Genomic DNA, 18,133 nt, shown 5'->3' on the forward strand with positions numbered 1-18,133 from the left:
TTTCATATTTCCCCCAAAACCATCAGAGCTTGTGGATATCCCAGTGGGATGGAAATTGCCTTGATGTCCAAGGGTCAAAAGCAGCGTGGCAGATGCAATGGCACATCCCCTTTGGAAAAGCAACAAGAAAGAAAAGCTGCAGGAGTTCAAATCCCCTCAGAGCAAGCTGGTGATAGATTGGGAACAATAGAGGAGGGATAATCCAGGGCAGTTTATTGAGACACAGGAAGGTTGGAGATGGATGACATCCCTACTTTAGCACAGTGCTCCTTCCACACATACTATTAAATCCAGACTGGAAAGGGAAGATAAAATACTGTAGGTTGTGCTGAATGTGGCTTTGCACTGACTTCCAGTGCTGTCATCATGTCATTGCAGTATTGTTTTTAATTGCATCCTGTAGAAATGTTGTGTTGAAAAGATAAATCAAGTTCATCAGGTATGTGGATATGCAGGACTATTGCAGTTGGATTTGATAAAGCAATACTAAAGTTTCTCACTGTGCCAGCAAGTTGAAGACTGTCCTGTTTCCACAAGAGAAAAAAAAATAGTTTCTAAAGAATGGGATGTCAAGAATAGTCTTTAATTAGTTTTCCAGTAAAAAAATATATGGATTTTACTTCTAGACCAGAATAACATATAGTATCTGAAGAAATGGCTTGTTTTGTCAAAGATATCAAAAGAGTTTTTCGTTGCTGAGTTGTTGCTCTGATTTTTCTTAGAAGTCATCCTGGCTGTTATATCCTCTCTTCCTGCTTTCCAGTCAGGTAATAATTGCATTCCACCTTCTACACAGGGTTTCCATTTCATGTCAAAATGGTGCACATTAGAATAAAAGCCCTGGGAGAAGGAAGAAAGATGTAAGCTACAAACACTGAAGGTGATGCTGTCACAGAGTCAGGCCCAATATCCACTTCAGCCCTAACCTAAAACCACCAAGAGTTAAAACTTGGGAAGAGTGTAAGTATTCTCAAGCAAATAGTGGTAAAAGAAAATACTCCTAATGAAATTTATTTGCAGTCTAGCCTCTCATGGTGGACATTACTTTAAAAGTAATAAAAATCACTTCATATTTGTAGAGAAGAGCAGAACTCGTCAGCCACAGATTATTGTGCAAATTTATTTACAGTTTTAATTTTCTTTCCATTTGCTGAAAGAGTAGAATAATTAAGTAAAATCTTTTGAAAAAACAAATGAGAATTTTATTTTTTTTTTTCCCAAGGAGAAGGCATAGAGATATTGCTAATAAGGCTGCATTCCTTTGATGTCAGACCTCATGCTGCATAAACTTTATGGACCCGTCATTAGTCCTTGTCAACTCTTAGGGTCTTTTGGCTTGGGGCCAAACAATTGATATAGTGGAGGGCTTCCAGCTAAAATAACAGCCTCTGCATCTTTATCTTCCCATCCATCAGATTGTTGGTGGAAGATAGGGCTAATTTGTCACTCTACCCACTTGGAAAAGTTTGATAAATGGCTTAATTAGACTTTTTCTTCTTTTTTTTTTTAAGAAATCACATTTCTTGAGAACTAGTGTTTGGGAAAACAAGGGCTAAGGATTGAATTAGAAAAGGAAAATATTTTTTCTTCAGTATAGATCACAGGAAACACAACCATTATACAATCTGGAGGAGAAGTGGAAAGAACACAGTTGTTTGGAAGGATTTTCAAGGACAAAAAACCCAAACAACCCTAACACACAAATGTTCTGTGGGCTGTGCAGCTGCCCAAAGACTATGGCAGACCAATCTCCACAAAAACATTCACTTGCAGAGTGCCTTCTTAAATGCTTTGCCCCCCAAATTTCAGTTCCTTTGTGTTCAGAGCTCTAGAAGAGATACCCAGGCACCCTTGTACCCAAAAGAACATCTGAGCAGAGCATTAACTAAGTCTGTGTGATGCTTTTCCTATCTTCCAGCAGACCATCGACAGTAAAGGGAGCTGTGCTTTCCAGGAGTGCCTACACCACTCAAAGCCAGGACTTTGCTTCAAATCCCATCCCTCACTTTTGGGATATAAAGGGGCTGCTCCAAGGCCATGGATCAAGGACTGAGCAAGTCCAGGTCACAGTTTTGAATGTTCCTGCTCAGGACATGCTAAAGGTAAAAGGATATTTTCATTTTCTTCTTTCCTTGAGGTAATTTTGTGTCTTATGAGTCAAACAACCTACATGGATTAAAATAATTGGTTGTGATGGTTTTCAAACTTTAAGCCAGAAAAAGGGAGTGAGAAGCTGAGGAAAATTCTTCTCTTGATTGTTGTTTCCACCACTGTGTTTGGATAATTATCCTTCTACTTTGCATAATTATGGCATGTATTCCTACATGTGGATGTGTTGGTGACAGCTGCCAATCTTAACATGTTAGAGATGTCTGGGCTTTGTATTTCTGAGCATCATTTTATGTAACTATTTCATTTGGGTCACCGAGGGAATATATTTCTCCTTTCTCTAGTCTGACATAAATTAGTAAAGCAAGAGACAAACTGCATCCTCCTTTTTTTGATAAACTGTCCAGAAATTGGATGTAATTCAGAAATAATTTTAAAACTCTTTAACCTCTGGGCAGAAATTTATAATAGTAAGGGAAAGAGAAACATTTTTCAATTAAAAAGATTTAGAATCCCTTTCTCCGTAGAACACTAATCTGAAATGACACTGAGGGGTAATAGGCCTGGTATTAGTGCTTCCCCAAGGAAATGTCTTATCTTTTGTACTAAATTAATTGTGTCTTTCTCACACGTCCTAAAGCTGTCATTTCGGGCAGTTCTGTGTAAGGAAGCTCATGATTTAAAGTTTCTGAGAAGAAAAGCAAAACAAAAGTGTTTAAACAATAATGACCTCTTATGCCCCGATCTCCACGGCCCGTTCTGAAGAGGATAGCCATTAACATTAAATCATTCCCATTCCTGGGAAAGTCATAGGGACAAGCTGTGGGATCAGCCTCTGTGTGGGTCAAGTCCTGGAGGTGTGATGTGCAAGAGCACTGCAGCAAATGACAGGATAAAGTGGGGATGGGTTGGGATAACACGGAGGTCTGGCAAGGACAACATTGCAGAGTTCTGCTGTCCAGCCTCCCACTTACCAGCAGAAATGATCCCTCCTGACTCCTTGGTGGCCTCTCCAAGACCAAGTAATCGCAGTGCAAATGCCACGTGGGGAGGGTGCTCTGTTCCTCCATGCCAAGGTCACAGAAACAGGACCTTGGTGACGCAGTGGCAGCTGGCGTGCCCCTGGCACAGCCTGCCAGGCTGGGGTGGAGCCAGGGCTGGGGAAATGGCAGCGAGTGCTGGAGCTGCTCCAGCTCACCTGGCAGGCCGTGCCAGGAGCACGGGTTCTTGGAAACCTGAGTGCAGATACCTCACAACCACTGTGACCTGGAGTTTGTTCCTTCCCTGCAGCACTTCTTGTGAGCTGCTGACAAGTCCCCAGAAGGCTGGCCTGGGCTGGCTTGGCTTGTTCTCCATTGCTGCCTTCACCCAGGCAGGAGGGCTGCCCTGGCCTCCAGCTCAGCAGGTGTTGTTTGCAGAGCCACTGTTGCCCCCTGTGCATCACCCTGCTGGTGGCATCAGTTGCCAAATGCCCTCTGTTGACTTTGGGAGATCAGAGCTCTAAGGTTGTGCTTGTGCTGGGACATCTTTAATACAACAGGGAAAAAAGGATGTACAAAAGCTTCCATGAGCTGTGTAATGGTGATGGCTGAACAGCTGTTCATGGACAGTATCTCCTCCCAAGACAGGAATTTCCCATATCCCTAATGAAGTGAAGATAAATTGTATTCACAGCTTTAGATCTTCACAAGGAAATCTGATTTATCTAGTTGTAGAATCTAAAAGTTCAGCAAAGTGGCTGCACATTGGGGCATGAAAGTGCACTTACAGGATTATTTTTTGCATTGAAGAGAAATCAAGCATTTTCTTCTGTATAAAGAAATGTCTTGGACATGAAGAAGAAAAGGAATATGTTAATCCCTGTGTTACTGATTTGCTATTTTAAAGTAAGTGAATATATCCAATATGTTTTACTTTATTTTAAAAGAAAGAACTGTCAGAAATAAAACTCTCTAAGTCTAGAGTAATTATTTTTGATTTAGAGCCAGTTCTGGTTATTAATGTATTAAATGAATTCAATATGTTTTGAATTGCTTTGCCACTTGGTTTACTTGGAAACTAAAACCATTTGTAACAAAACAGACTGGTTCCATGTCAGACCAGTGTAGAAGAGCATGTGAAACTAATGGTGCACTTCAGATCATCAAAAAACAATCTTCTGGACTAGATAAAGGACAATTATTAGAAACCAAACCTAAAACTCTTCAGGTACTTGGAGAAGAAATATAATTCTCTACGCTTCCATCTTACCATTTGTAATTTAAAAGAAATCCCATCTCAATTTAGAGAAAACTTAAGGGTCAGGATAAAATTCCTGCACACACTGAGCAGACAGGAGAACTGGCAAGAGTGGACTGACACTACCTTGAGGTTTTGCATTAAGTTTGCTGTAAATCCAGATATATAGAGAGTTTTCAGCCTGTCTAAGTGTGTGTGGTGGGTGATCTCACGAGCTGTTGCTTCATTTATGGATTAGATGGCTCCCAAGAATTGAGGGAGATGAACTTGGTTTCTTCAAGCTGTCAGGTGTCCTTTTTTTTTTTTTCCCCAGTGGTTTACTACACCCCGAACAGGCTCAGATACTTCTTTTAAAAGCACACTTTTAATACCTTTTGCAAAATGATTGTAAATCTGCCATCAGTTTGCTTGTTTTTACATGTGACTTTAGAAGAAGCTGTTACATGTAAGTAGAGATGAATAAATAGCTCCTAACCTGTGCAAATCACTGTGCAGAAATCATCTCTTGCAGTTTCTCCTAAGACATGAAATGAAGCATGCTTTCAATACTTGACCTTACAGCAGGCTGAGTTTTATTCAAACCAAAGTCTTGAGAGTTTTATTTAGAGCCTGAGCTGAAATCTGTACTCTTAAACTCTTCATAAAATGCTTGGGAAAATTGAGTTTTCAATGCAGGTTTTCAAAATGATGCCTTTTGTTTTTATCCAGAGGAAAAGGTTAGACTAAACAGAAGTAAAGGGTCAGATGTATTGAAGTGTAAAAACCTGTACAAATGGATCCCAGGTGGAGTTCAGTCACGAGCAAGGGCTTCAGGATTTGATCATAGGGATGACCTGTGGATGGCTTAGCCATGGACCAGGCTGACTTCTGGGAAGAATAGGTGGAATCTACCCTGAAATGGAGAAATTGCCAACCTTCCACCCTCTCATGCCACGATGATGTTTGAATATCAGTTTTAGTTATGGGCAGCTCTAGCACTGGGATTTTTCAGATAAATGGGAATTTTGTCTAAGTACATGTGTATTGTTAATGGTTTGATCATTGGGCTGTTGTCAGAGGGGAGGAAAACAGCACAATGAGTATTCAAAAACTTCAGTGCTTTCACCATCCCTCCAGTGAGGGTGACAGTAACAGATCTTGTAGCTCCTCTGACCAATAGATAAAATTTCCGCCTGAAATCTCTAGCCCGCTACATATTATTATAAATTAAATTAACTACATTTTCTTTTCAATACAGATTCCAGTTGTCCCTGGACTCACTAAGCATGTAAGAGGGAAACACAGTGATGAGGGGATATAAACCCAAGGGCCAGGACATAAAGCAGAGGATATGATATGTATGTACTCAAAATGGTTTATGTATGTTTGCTTTGATATTTAAATGTAAACCTAATGCTTATCACAAGTTAGTGATTGCTTGCCAGAACCAGATTAGCCTTGCACTCTAGCATCAAACTTGAGGCAATGAGAGCAGCATGAAAAACAGCTTGGCAAAATGAAAAATAGCTTCCAAGTTGTTTAATGCCTTGGACTTTCTGGGCTTTTCTTTGCCTGTAGAACCAGAGGTGAACATATCATCCTTTCAAATTGCTTTGATAAATCTCATTCCCTTAAGGATTAAACATCCCTGAACATTTTTATGCCTCATTGAGCTCTTTCAGAGAAACAAAAATTAATTCTTTAGCTCAACATTTATACTCATAAGACCTAATTTCCCTTGCCTGTAGTTATTGCAGCCATGGCCATTTGTGCAGAGTGACCACACTATTACTCTCCTGCCTGCTTTGTGCACTTAGATTTTATGTACAGAGATTTTAGGTGGCTCTGACCAGTGGGAAATGACTCAGCAGTGTCCTGCAGGGTTGAGTTGGATGGGTGGATGTCAAACATGAATATTGGATGCATTGGATGTGCATTCTGTGTGTCCAAAATCAGGCTTAACCACTAAGTACTTGACTTTGGGTATTTCAGCCGAATCCAGGCTAAGCTGCACACATAGAGACAAGAGTTAGCACCTCATAAATACTCACAAATATTTGCAAAGTCATTATTGGCACAGTTTGACTCAGCTCTCCTGAAGAAATTGGGCCTCCTGATTTATTCCTTTGGAGGGGACCTGGCAAAGGTGAACAGGGACAAAGCAGATGGAGTTTTAAGTGGCTACCCTGTGGCTCCTTGGAAGGATATCTTGACCAGCCACAGTCCTTTTGGTTATCCACCCCTCAGTCCTTGCAAAATGATTTTCTAAGGTGGCTGAGGTAAAAAAGTAAGAATTTTGTGAACAGCTCAGGTTTTGTATGATGAGAGTTTGCTGTGAGATGGCTGATCTGAAGTTATTCTCCATTATTCCTGTTCGCCTTTGTGGCAGCCAGCTAAATCAAACCTGTATATTTACACAAGGAACATCCCAATAAACAGTTCAGGTGCAGTATTCAGTATGTGTGTAGCAGCTTAGAGCAGGGAAAAGGTGACAAAGTGTGTGAAGGTGATACAGACTATATAGAAGGTGACTTTTTGTCCCAGCAAACCTTTGTTAAAGAAATCAGTGCTCAGGAGGAAGGAAGGAATGATCCATCCTAGTTCAGACAAAGCCTGAAGCACCTATAAATTAGTTTAATAATTCATCTTTTCCTGTTTAATCTTAAATTACATATCTTGGTAATGCTGCAGTTTGAAAGAGTGAGATGGCACACCAGGAAATCTGACCAAAAAAAAATAATAAAATCAAGTGAACAAGAAGAAAAGCACATTTTCTGCTTCAGATGATGACTGTTTTAGAAGGGAATAAGACTTTAAAAAGGCTATCTCCTTTTTTCTTTCCTGTGTCACATAAACAGATGAGGAATTCTCTGCTTGAGGAACAAGGCTTTCTATGTGATGCAGTACTGAAGTGCTGAGGTGCAACAAAGAGTGCACAGATGAGAGATGGATCCCCTTTGCCTTTTACATCAGACCTGCTGTTTGGCTGCCAAGCAGCCCTCCTGTGATCAGACAAATAAAATTACACCCTCATTTCCTTTAGTGACAGGGAAACTGCTAAAGGAGGTCTCTGCCACACTCAGGTTAATTGAGATGATCACCCAAATGTACTGATGTTTGTTCCAGTCTCCTCTAGTGAAGGAGGTGGGACTCTGTGATTGTGCTGTTGTGACATTTCCAGTACTCTGGACAGGGCAGGATCCATGCAAAAATGCTCTTCCTTGCACTGCAGAATTACCTCTGGCAAGGAGTGCAAAAGAGGTGGAAAATTTAAAGTAGTCTGCATTTTTTATTTTTTTTTCCCAAGTTGCATGATTTGGGGATTAAAATAAGAAGTTTACATCATCTGCTATTCTGTTCAAATTAATATATGCATTTCTAACTTGTGTTATATTTTTGCATAGTATGGATCTAATTAATAATTTGCAAGCAGATAAATAATTCCAAATTAAGTTAGGCAGAGGTGACCCATAATACTCGAATGCTTTCATATACTGGCTCCCTATTAGATTTCATGTAGTAATTTTAGAATTTAACAGTGCCTGTGACCTTATGTTTGTACTTAAGAGTTATTCCCTCAAACTTTAGAGTTATTTATTTTGACTAAAATGAATTCAATCACATTTCTTTTCCATCTATAATCAGCTCCATGTATTATATAGTAATATAAATATATATATAATATAATAATATAAACTTTATATATATATAAACTGACCTCCTAAACCTTCCCAGGTAAAAACCAGCTAACCAAAACAAACTAAGAGCAAGTAAAGGTGATTTGAATAATAGAGTTTTCTGGCATTTTAATTCTTTTGCTTTCAGAATTATATTCTTGGTATTACTTAAAAAAATTGAACAAAATACTAACCAAGTTGAAAAAGTTCAGCAAAAGCAAAATTTAAGAGCAAACAGGCTGTTGAAAACTCCGTATCTCAAATGGTTCAAGTGTCCTTTAAGAAACTTGGTTCTAGTGTTCACATATATTAGCCCCCCCTATTATAACTGTATTTTGGGGAGAAAAAACCCACTAAATCACCATTTGGGAGCTGTATTTCCTCAGGTAACATTGGTAAGGCCCATAAAATTCCTCCTGCTTAAGCCAATGTAATCTTGTGAAATCTGCAGGCTACCATGAAGCATTTATGAAAATGTGGTGCCTGCACAGGCCTTTGTGTGGTGAATGCCAGGAGCACCACCATGTACAGGACATATTTTTAATACTGAGGAAAATGGAAAATAAACAAGCTCAGCCAGATTTGTGCCCCAGGCTTGGAGTATGAGCACTGACAACCTCTCTTGGCTACGTCCAGCAGTGGAGGATGGGGAGGTCAAGAAGTGCAGAGCCTGTCAGTGGCTCCTGTGTGCTCCTGGCTGCCCTCATGTCTGGCAGTCATCTTCCTGCCTCTTCTGTGTGGTAAGAAAGGATAAAATTTCAGTTTAACAGAGAAAACTGAGTTTCAGATAGACCAGCACTTCCCTCCCCCGTGGTGGAGGAGGCAGCACCAAGGAGTGAGTGATTCCACCCACAGCCCAGCCTTATCTGTCTGTTCCTCTCCCTCCCCGCTGGAGGCAGAGGGAGGTGGGATGAGAGGTTAAACCAGGTGCTTCTTTTTTACATGCTTAAATTAGGAAAAATGAATCTACCTTAGCTGACTTCCTCAGCAACATGCACAATTAACTATTCCATCTGCTGTTACCCTAAGTACAGATCCTGTAACAATGGCTTTTGTCCTGCTGTATGGCTATGGAAGGAAAAGACAAAGAAAATTAGGTTCAGCAGACACAAACAATAAGGGGGTGGGGTTTTGTGCTTGCTTAATTGTGGGGTTTTTTTAACCTGTGTAAAAAAAGCAATGGGTTCCGCTTGTCCTGGAATGTTATTCTCAACCAAAGCCTAAGTTTTGAAAATTATAAGTTGTTTAGCTGTTTCTGTCTTCTAATTTCTTAATTTAGTTCAGTTGCAGCTCTAGAGTTCTTCATGAATTATATAAGGAAAAAGAAATCTTTCAGCCCTGAATTGAAACCCCCTCCCTCAGTTCTGCTTCTCCTGTGAGCAGTAGTACCATTTGTACCAGAGAAGTGATGAATGAAAATGTGATCCAGACTTCAGGACTGGTGACATTTCACACTGACAGTGCCCTGAGAGAACAATAGGATAGGCTGGCACATCTACACTAACATATTAAATTAAAATAACCAGAATAAATAGCTAAAAATGCCACCTCATATTAATAAGGTAAAACCAATGAATGACTGCAATTCCCACCTCCTTGAAAAGGAGAGGTTTTGTAGTCGAGACACAATTAAATCATAGCTATCTTTTACACAGAATGAATTTTTACAGTTGAAATGACTGCCTGGGCTCCAGGCACACCGCCACCAAGGAACAGGCATTCCTTAGTTCTCTGCTGGTGCTTCAGCTCTGTCTGGCCTAACAGACAGGATGGAGTCTGGCCTGAAAAGTTATCATTATAATGTCAACATAAATAGAATTACATTTTCTCCAGCAATGGAATTAGTGCCACGAGGAAACAAAATCATTTCAGGTTTCTCCTGCTGTGTTTGCATGGGCTTGGGGTCTAAGTGCCAACCAGGGAAATTCAGCCTTTGTGCTCAAATAATGCAATGCTGTGCTTTCCATTTCCAGATGAAATTACTGCTAGTGGGACTTGAGCCGTAGGAAAAGAATTTGTGTTGTTTTGGTAGTTGAGGCTGCTTTGTCTCACCACACAAAGATAGTTATTTTTACATGGCCATGCGTACACAGATGCACAGCTAGAGCTCATGTGCATGTGTGTGTGTTGGTTTGGGATGTCTTTTTAGGAACATTTTTGTGATGTGAATCATGGTCATTTTTATGGAGAAGGATATGAGCCTCCAGGTACCTATTCCCTGAGTGCACTCATTTTCTAAGCTCCTGGAGGTGGGTGAGGGATCTCAGCAGTAAGCCCTGGGATGCTGCTCCTCCATCTCTTTATTGCAGACCCAGGCAGGCCATGCTAAGGATTTCCTGGCAGACCATGTGCCCACGCTTCCCCTGGTGAAAGCAAGGATTGGATATAGGAAAGGGGAAGGACTTGGTTAACCATAGACTTTTATTCTGTGTTTTAATGTACCAGTCAGTAGGGGAATGGATGAATGAATCACTAGAGATTCCTGGAGCATTTCTTGTGCATCAGGAGGTTGTTTTTTCCCTCAGCATTACAGAACACACAGGATTAGCTTAGAGTGATGGTGAAGAGCTAATTCTCCCTATAATTGTGCCTCCTGTGCCAATATTGCAGTCTTCCCAAAAACGGTCTCAAATGAGATAAAATCAACAAACTGAAGCCAATTTCTCTTACTCATAGCCTTAAGCCTTTTTTCAAAGAAATCTGAAATTATACTGCAGGATAAGTATTCCAGCTGCTGCTTCAGCGGTGTCCAACTGCAGTGATTTAGAGCACAGCCTCCACGAAAGCAATGGGAAATTTGTGCTCAGTCTCGCTTGGCCAGCTGGATTCCAAGTGCAAATCAAGCCCTGGTGCTGCCCTCATTCAGGGGTAACAGTACAAATAGGGTGAGGGTAGGTTGGCATTTTAGGTCAGATCAGAAGGGCCCTTCTGAAGCAAATTTCCTAATTTCTCCCACTTACCATGCTTTTTCCCTTGCACCTCAGGTCAGAGCATAGGAACTGGGCTTGTGGATGAAACCAACATCAGAGAGGCACTCCAGGAGGAAGCTTCCTAAGCTCCAGGCAGTCAAGACTGGAAATTCAGCAGTCAAGATTGTGGAAAATTCAGCCACATGTACGGTGTGGATGTCGGGTTCCCACTACCAGCTGTGCTTCTGCTCCTGCTTAGCTTTCCAGTGTAGGTAGAGCCATCTGACACCCAGGTAAAATACCAGTGCATCACAGACTCTCATTTTGAGGAAACTGGAAATTTAAATAAGTAGTAGAAACCTTCAAATAATACAGTGCTCATCCCAAGTGAGGCTTTCATCTTACCAGCAGTTTCTTTCTTCCCCTCCTCAGCTGAAGAAGCAACTCTGCTTTTGAGACTCTCCACTAACATATGCATGTTTAAAAAAAGCCAAACCAACTCCTTTTCACTATGATTTACATTACAAATTTGCTTATTTACTCCTAGGTAGAATTAATCTTCTCTTTAATTACTTTTATAGCAGTTAAATGCTTTTAATCTGTGGTTTAGTGATCTATTACTTACAGCTGCAGTGAACAAAATACACATAGGCTGGGGGAAACACATCCCTTGTGTAGGTGGCCACTGCAGGCCTCTTAAATTATTCCCAGCCTCATTAGTTAAGGCCTAAATAGTTTTCAGGATTTGAACAAATGACATAATTGGCAACTCTTTATTGAAAGTGTAAAGAGTGTAAAGCCCAAAAAACTTGTGTCTGAAAGCTTAAGATCACAAACTTACAGGATTGTGTTTCAAACACTCTCTACTGGTTTTAATCTTCCTCTTGTTTTTGTCTCATTGCAAGCGGGTCAAATTACTCAGGATAGGAGAAATGAATCCACAAACTTCTAAGATATCTGGATTTCAAGTTTTAGTTGGACCGACTTCTAGTGTGCAAAAAGTGTACACTTGTATTGCTCTTCCCTCCTGAACATCTGAAGATGACAGCATTAAGGAATTAGTCCCCAGAGCATTATTATCCACTTCCAACTGATGGGGCACAAAGAGATTTGATGGCTTCTTCAATACACTGTGGTAAAGCTAGGAAAGGAATCCAGATGTCCTGGTTCCTCATCCTGTCCCTGAACCACAAACCACACGTCCCTGCCTTATTAGCGACAATCACAGCACATGAAAACAGACTATTTATATCTAAATATTTCATCTGTTCTCACTCATTATTCCCTAACTCACCAATGTAATTATGTTGGCAGGGCGACAATCTCTTTTTTTCCCAGTAAGAGCAAACAGATTGTTAGGTTTTCTGCTGAGATACAAGCTGCACAAGAAGAACTCCCAAATAAATCAGATCAAAAGGACCATGTTTCCATCGAAACATCCTTGGTTAGGCAGCAATGGGAGAGATTTTGTAACATCTTCCTTGGCTGACTCAAACAGCTGCATTAAAAGCACTGATTGAGAAAGGTTAACTTTGAAAAGCATATTAACCCAGAATAGGTTTAGCCAAAGAGAGGGAAAAAAAAAAACCCAAACGATAAAAAGGGGCTTTAGAAAGTTCTGGTTTTTGAATGTCATGCGATATTTAACAGTCCTCAGAGTTTGCCTAACAAGCAGCTTTGGATAGGAAAATAAGATGGTCTGTGCTAAATAAATCCAAGATTCACGATTCATAAATATCATTGCAGGTCACTTGGGTGATTACATCTTCTCTGACTAGCAAAAATGATGCTTGTTCTGGTAACACACTTGCTTCCATGTACGGCGAATATCAGCGCATCTTGGGCAGAACACAAAGCTCCTTGGGAATTTCACTGCTGAAGTCAGTGACACCACGTTTCATCTGTCCAAGGCAAGCACCTCGCAGGTCTTGACAGTGCTTTTGGGCTGCCTCATGGTGAAGTGGCAGCTACACTCTGTGTCCCAGAAGCAGACATTATAGACAGATAATGTGCACAATCACAATCCTTTTCATTTCCCAGTGACATGCAGGTGCGAGGTTGTGTTTGTTAGCGTGCCCAAAATACGTACACTAGTCCTGCTCAATAGGATACCACAGTTCATTGCCACAAAACTTCAGCTTCCTGATTCCAAGCAGACTTAGAGCAAAGGCTGAGAGCATAACACGGATTCATAATGTTCAGGTTTCAAAAACAATCACCAATTAACAGGAATGTTTTGGCTGGGATTTTTTCTCTGCTGACCACGTGCTTCCGAATGTGACCCTGAGAAATCTCCCCTGTAGTGGAACATGACCAGTGGTATCTGAGATCACTGGAGGGAGAAGGCAGCTAAAGAACACTGTGTTTTCTTCTCTTACTAAAAGTCAGAAACTCTCCACTGTGCATGTGCTCTTCTGTTTTCTGTTGGCCAGGGTTTGGTGACTCCCTACAGCCCCACTACGATTCTGAAACGCTCTGTTGTTTAACACCACGAGTGAAATGGGCACCATAACCTCTGTGTGGCCCTGGAGCTGCACAGGAATGATTTCCTGCTCTCTGCAAAGGAAGATGCCTTCAGATTCTGTTAAATGATAACAAATAAGGAAAAGGAGGCCTCCCCTAGTTCTAGCAATCCTATCCCTCCCACTGGGCTTTCCTAGAGGTGGCAGAGTTGAAACTCACAGGTTTTATTTTCAGAACATGGTCATTTCTCATTTTGGTATTTTAAAGTAAACAATCCTTGGTTCCCATGTATTATTCAAGTAGAGAGAAGTGGGTATCCAGTGCACAGATAATCAAACATCCAGCCTGCACCAAACAACCTTCTCAAATCACTTGAGAAACTTCCCTGTTGCTGTTATCATTCTCCATCCACTTCCTCCAATTATCCAGCACTTCAAACATCATATCCCATGTTTTCCCCACAGCTGTGGGGTGAAGCAAGCAAGATCTGTGTTCCTTCTCACTCCCCTAACAGTGCTTGCCCACAGGAGAAGAGAGGGAGCTGCACAGATGTTGCTGGTATCACATAAATACCGAAATAACCTGTTGAAAGTAGATTTGTTTTCAAATCTTTCAGGGAGAAAAATATCAGTTTCAGACCGAGGAATTAACAATTTCAACCTGCCTATCAAGCTCTTTCATTGTCAGCATCTGAAATCGCTATTTGTGTTTCAAGTTGCAAGTGGTAATGCTGAGGGTATTTTCACTGCTGCCAAAACATTTACGTGAAACTGCTATTCAGATCAAATTATCTCGAAACTGCAAAGCGTGCGTGGATTCCAAATTATTCAACTTGGAGAGATTGTTGCATATTGAAATTACACAGTAGAAACCCACAAAACGCCACGATTGCTTCAGATTCACAGGGATGGCAAAAATAGCTCTTAAAAGAACTCTTCTCCTTAAATGCAGTAATGAAGAAGACACAGGCTTTGGCTATGTTTAAACCAGTATTCCACTACCAGAAAACCCCTTCTTTGAGGCAGGCTGGGTGGTTCTGGCTTTGGTTCCACCACCCTTCACACACAGAGAATTCAAAGAGAGAGGGGTGGAAGTGATGCAGCAGGAAGCTCAAGCACAAGAGGGTGAAGAGCTGTGACCATTTGGGGAATGACAAACCAAAAATGTAAATTCCAAAAGTGCAGTAAACTCTCAGAAGTGCTCAGTGCTGGTAGGATCCTATTAACTGTCTCACATTTACCTTGTAGGAATACACCAGTTGTAGAAAAGACTCCAGAATATCACCAAAAAGAGAATTGGGCAATTTGAAGTCTTTGATGAATCATCATTCCAGGTATTTTGATGCACTTTCCTTTGCATAATGTTCCAAACAAACTGCTGCTTGTCAGTCAGGATTCTGTGTTGCAATGAGAGAAAAATCTGGCCACATTAAAGAGATCTCTAAGAAAAAGGTGCTTCTCTCAAAGAGCCATAAAGGTAATTCTTTTCCAAGAATCATAGGAAGGACTGTGTAATTAGCACCAGAGGCGAGGGGTCATTTCTCTCTAGCAGAGAGGGGATGGACAGATGAAAACACTAAATGCAGAAAAATCTTAGAAATAAAACTAAAAACTCCTAGCTGCTGTCAAAAAAGAGTTGACAATGAAAAGTGAGGGCTGTAGAAAGAGCTCACCTGTGAGGAATATTGAGTGTGGCACTGGGGCAGGCTCCTTTGCCCTTTCAGTCACTGATAATTGGAGATTAACATCTAAAATTTGTGTGCTTTTCCCCTGCAAGTTTGTAGTTGATCTGTTCTCATTACTTCAGTGAGATATCCTGAAAAGCAACAAAAAAAGCAGTATGGTAAGACAGGTTCCCCAGATGTGGTGGGGACAGCTCAATGGGTGTTTGTCTGTAACAGGAAATAAGAGCCTGTGTGCTCTGCCACTGTGGTGTGTTTTGTGGTGCCATAAAATCACAGTGATTCCAGCATTAGCCTGATCAGCAGATACTCTGCACTTGTGGCTGTCCTGTGCATAAGTCAGAGATGAGGCATCCTGTTCAGAACAATCTGATACACTTCTCTGGGAAAGGGAAGAGGAATTAAAGAAAGAGCCAGATGAGGAGGAAAGAAATACTAATGATCTCTTCAGGGGCTGTGCTTTTTCCACTTCTTCTAATGTGCAGGCAGTGACAGCTCTGTGAGTAAAATACCAGAAGAATATCCATGAGCTTCCACAGTGTACACATTGCAAAACAATTTTGTACCTGTTCTCTGTTGCATTCAGATGAAGTGGGATTTTTTCCTGAAAAGACCTAAGGATTGAGGTTTGCATGTCTTAGGAAAAAAACACTTCTGCAATACTTCTGACATGGCACATCTGGCAGTGCTCTTCATGTCACCTGGGAGAAGAGGGGCACAAGGTTTCCCACATCATCTCCTTTCTTGCCAACCCTTGAGGCTTCCAGGAGGGAGATATCTCTTTGTTCTCCACCTTAAAGAAAGAAAAAAAAATCAGAATTAGTGGCTTTGGTTCAGTAGGGCATTTCAACACCTAGTCTAAAGCATCAGATGGGCTCCAGTGAGTACAGGAAGTGTGGGGGCAGTCAGAATGACACAAGCACATATGTAAATATTTCCCTGGATGAGGCTTCAAGTTGCATTTGGGAAAATGTGAAGTTAGATAAAGAAAAGAACACATTCATTTTTTTTTGTGGGCTTTTTTTTTTTTTTTTTTTTTTTGGTTGGTTGGGGTTTTTTTTGTTTTCCAACAGCATTTAACTGCATTTTTCTCAAAGTAGGGATGTGTGAAAAGCTGCATTATTGTAGATAAAATTTTATAAAATGGGGTAGATTAAAGATTTGGAAATTAATTTCTCAGGAGACCTTTTCCAGTCTAGACTCTCTTGACATATCCTGCCAATTTGTTTGTCTGGTCTCCCTGTGAACATAACATTTGATACTGTAGGCCATGCACAGATCTCTGATAAGCTTGCTGCTTCCTGCATCATTCTGGGTTCACAATTAACTTCTCAAACACAACTTTCAGCTTTTCTGTGTCACCCTCATTCTGCATTTTTCTCTCCACATGCTTTCTCCTTTTTGCACCCTGTGCCTTCATCCCATGGGGGACCATTCTCAGCTTCCAAATCTCCTGTGAGGATGAGGATCTCTGAGCTCACACCTCCTCACCCAGTTCACCCTCTGCCTGCTGGATGCACACTGCAGAACTGGTAGGATTTGATTGTGATCTTGCTTGTTCCCTGTCCTCACCCTCTGCTAGTTTGTACTCAGGTGTAGGAGCCTCTGCAGGGAAAGGTGAACCTGGGGAATCCAAGGGGCTTCCACCAGAAAGATTCCAGACACAAAACTGATCTTCAGGGGGTGATGCTGAGTCATTAATGGTACTTCTTGCAGTGCCTTTACTGCTTTGTAAGCACACAATGCAGCTCTGTAATTAAGCTACAGGCATAATATGAGACAAAAGTCACATATGGCCTTTTTTCCTGTTTTTAATTTTCTTTCTTGTAGTTATTACTGGGCCCACTAGACATGAAGAACAGTTGTGCTTGAATTTTGCCATTTTACATTAATCCGTAAAACTGGTGGTATTGAAAATTAGATCTCTATTGCAAGTTAGATAAAGCACATTTTTTCTGAATGCCTTCTTTAGTCCAGATATTTTGTGTTGGAAAAGAAAGGCAGGAATATTTGGAATTCAAATATAAAAATGACCTGGGAATAGGAGAAATCTACAAGCCTTGAGATTTAGGGAGACCAGGCCAGTCATCCACAAGGCAAGCCATCTCTGTTTGGAAAAATGTCTTTACACCCTCACCTTTAAGTAATGAATGAAGTTGAGTTCCAAGTCAATCTCCAGGCTTGCTTGCGTTGACTTTTTGTGAAGAACCTATTACAGGATGCCAGTAAACATCCACAGGGCTACTTTAATTTTCATCATTCGAATAGGCCAGCATTAAGAAACACCCTGCACATGCTTTGTCATCTCTGCCCCACAACATCCCTGAAATGCTGTGTTCAGTCCTGGTGTTCAACCACCTGAGCACCCAAAAAAGGAGGAGCAGCTGGAATAAGCTCTGTGTCTTGGTGCTGCAGAATCAACTGGCTGGTTAAAATTTATTAGGATTCACTTTTTTTGCCACAGAGGCAATAAAGCATGATTCTGTCAGGCTCAGAGAGGCTCAGAGACCTGCCTCTTACAGAAGCTGGCACTGGTCTAAAAACAAAACCCCAAAGCCCCAGAGAAAGGCATTCTTTTAGGAATACATGTTTCTGTACCTTGATTTCACCAAGGGGTAGAAATGTTCACATTTTCTTTAGCAAGGATGCAATGTAGCTTGCTAGGAATAACCTTCATGTATCCTTGTGTGCATCTAACGAGAACAAACGCTTCCCACCTTACAGATTTCCACTGGGAAGCTTGCTTCCTCTGGCTGGTAGCAAGTTCACAGTAAAATCAGTTTGTACTACAGATGCAGAGGAGTCTTTGTCAGAAAGAAATTCCTCCCAAACCATGGATAATCACTATCCACTCTGAATTACCTAATTATCTTTTGGGGGTTTTATTTATTGTGTGGAAAAAGAAACAAGGAGTTTTCTTGCCAGCTCCCTCAGAAGTGGCCTAAATGCCCACTGTCAGAGGGAGATCACAGGCTCAGGCCGCTGTCCCATTGTCCAGCTGGGTGCCTGCAATAGCCTGGCCCCATAAAACAGACATTTAGCTGAACAGAAGCAATTAGCCCTCCATCGTGGCCCCT

General features: G+C 41.1%; 1 long non-coding RNA gene across 1 annotated transcript in view; it reads left to right on the forward strand.

Moving 5' to 3' along the window:
• LOC111929029 (uncharacterized) overlaps window positions 1–18,133 on the forward strand; it is an 89,972-nt gene that overhangs the window by 52,421 nt on the left and 19,418 nt on the right. The window contains exons 17-23 of the long non-coding RNA XR_015286592.1: window positions 797–960; window positions 1,919–2,102; window positions 5,585–5,684; window positions 10,988–11,205; window positions 12,659–12,822; window positions 14,623–14,708; window positions 16,498–16,588. This is a non-coding gene — a long non-coding RNA (uncharacterized LOC111929029). The remainder of the gene's footprint in view (window positions 1–796; window positions 961–1,918; window positions 2,103–5,584; window positions 5,685–10,987; window positions 11,206–12,658; window positions 12,823–14,622; window positions 14,709–16,497; window positions 16,589–18,133) is intronic.

This window comes from Cyanistes caeruleus, chromosome 5 (assembly GCF_971803275.1).
Source record: "Cyanistes caeruleus chromosome 5, bCyaCae1.hap1.1, whole genome shotgun sequence".
NCBI lineage: Eukaryota > Metazoa > Chordata > Aves > Passeriformes > Paridae > Cyanistes > Cyanistes caeruleus.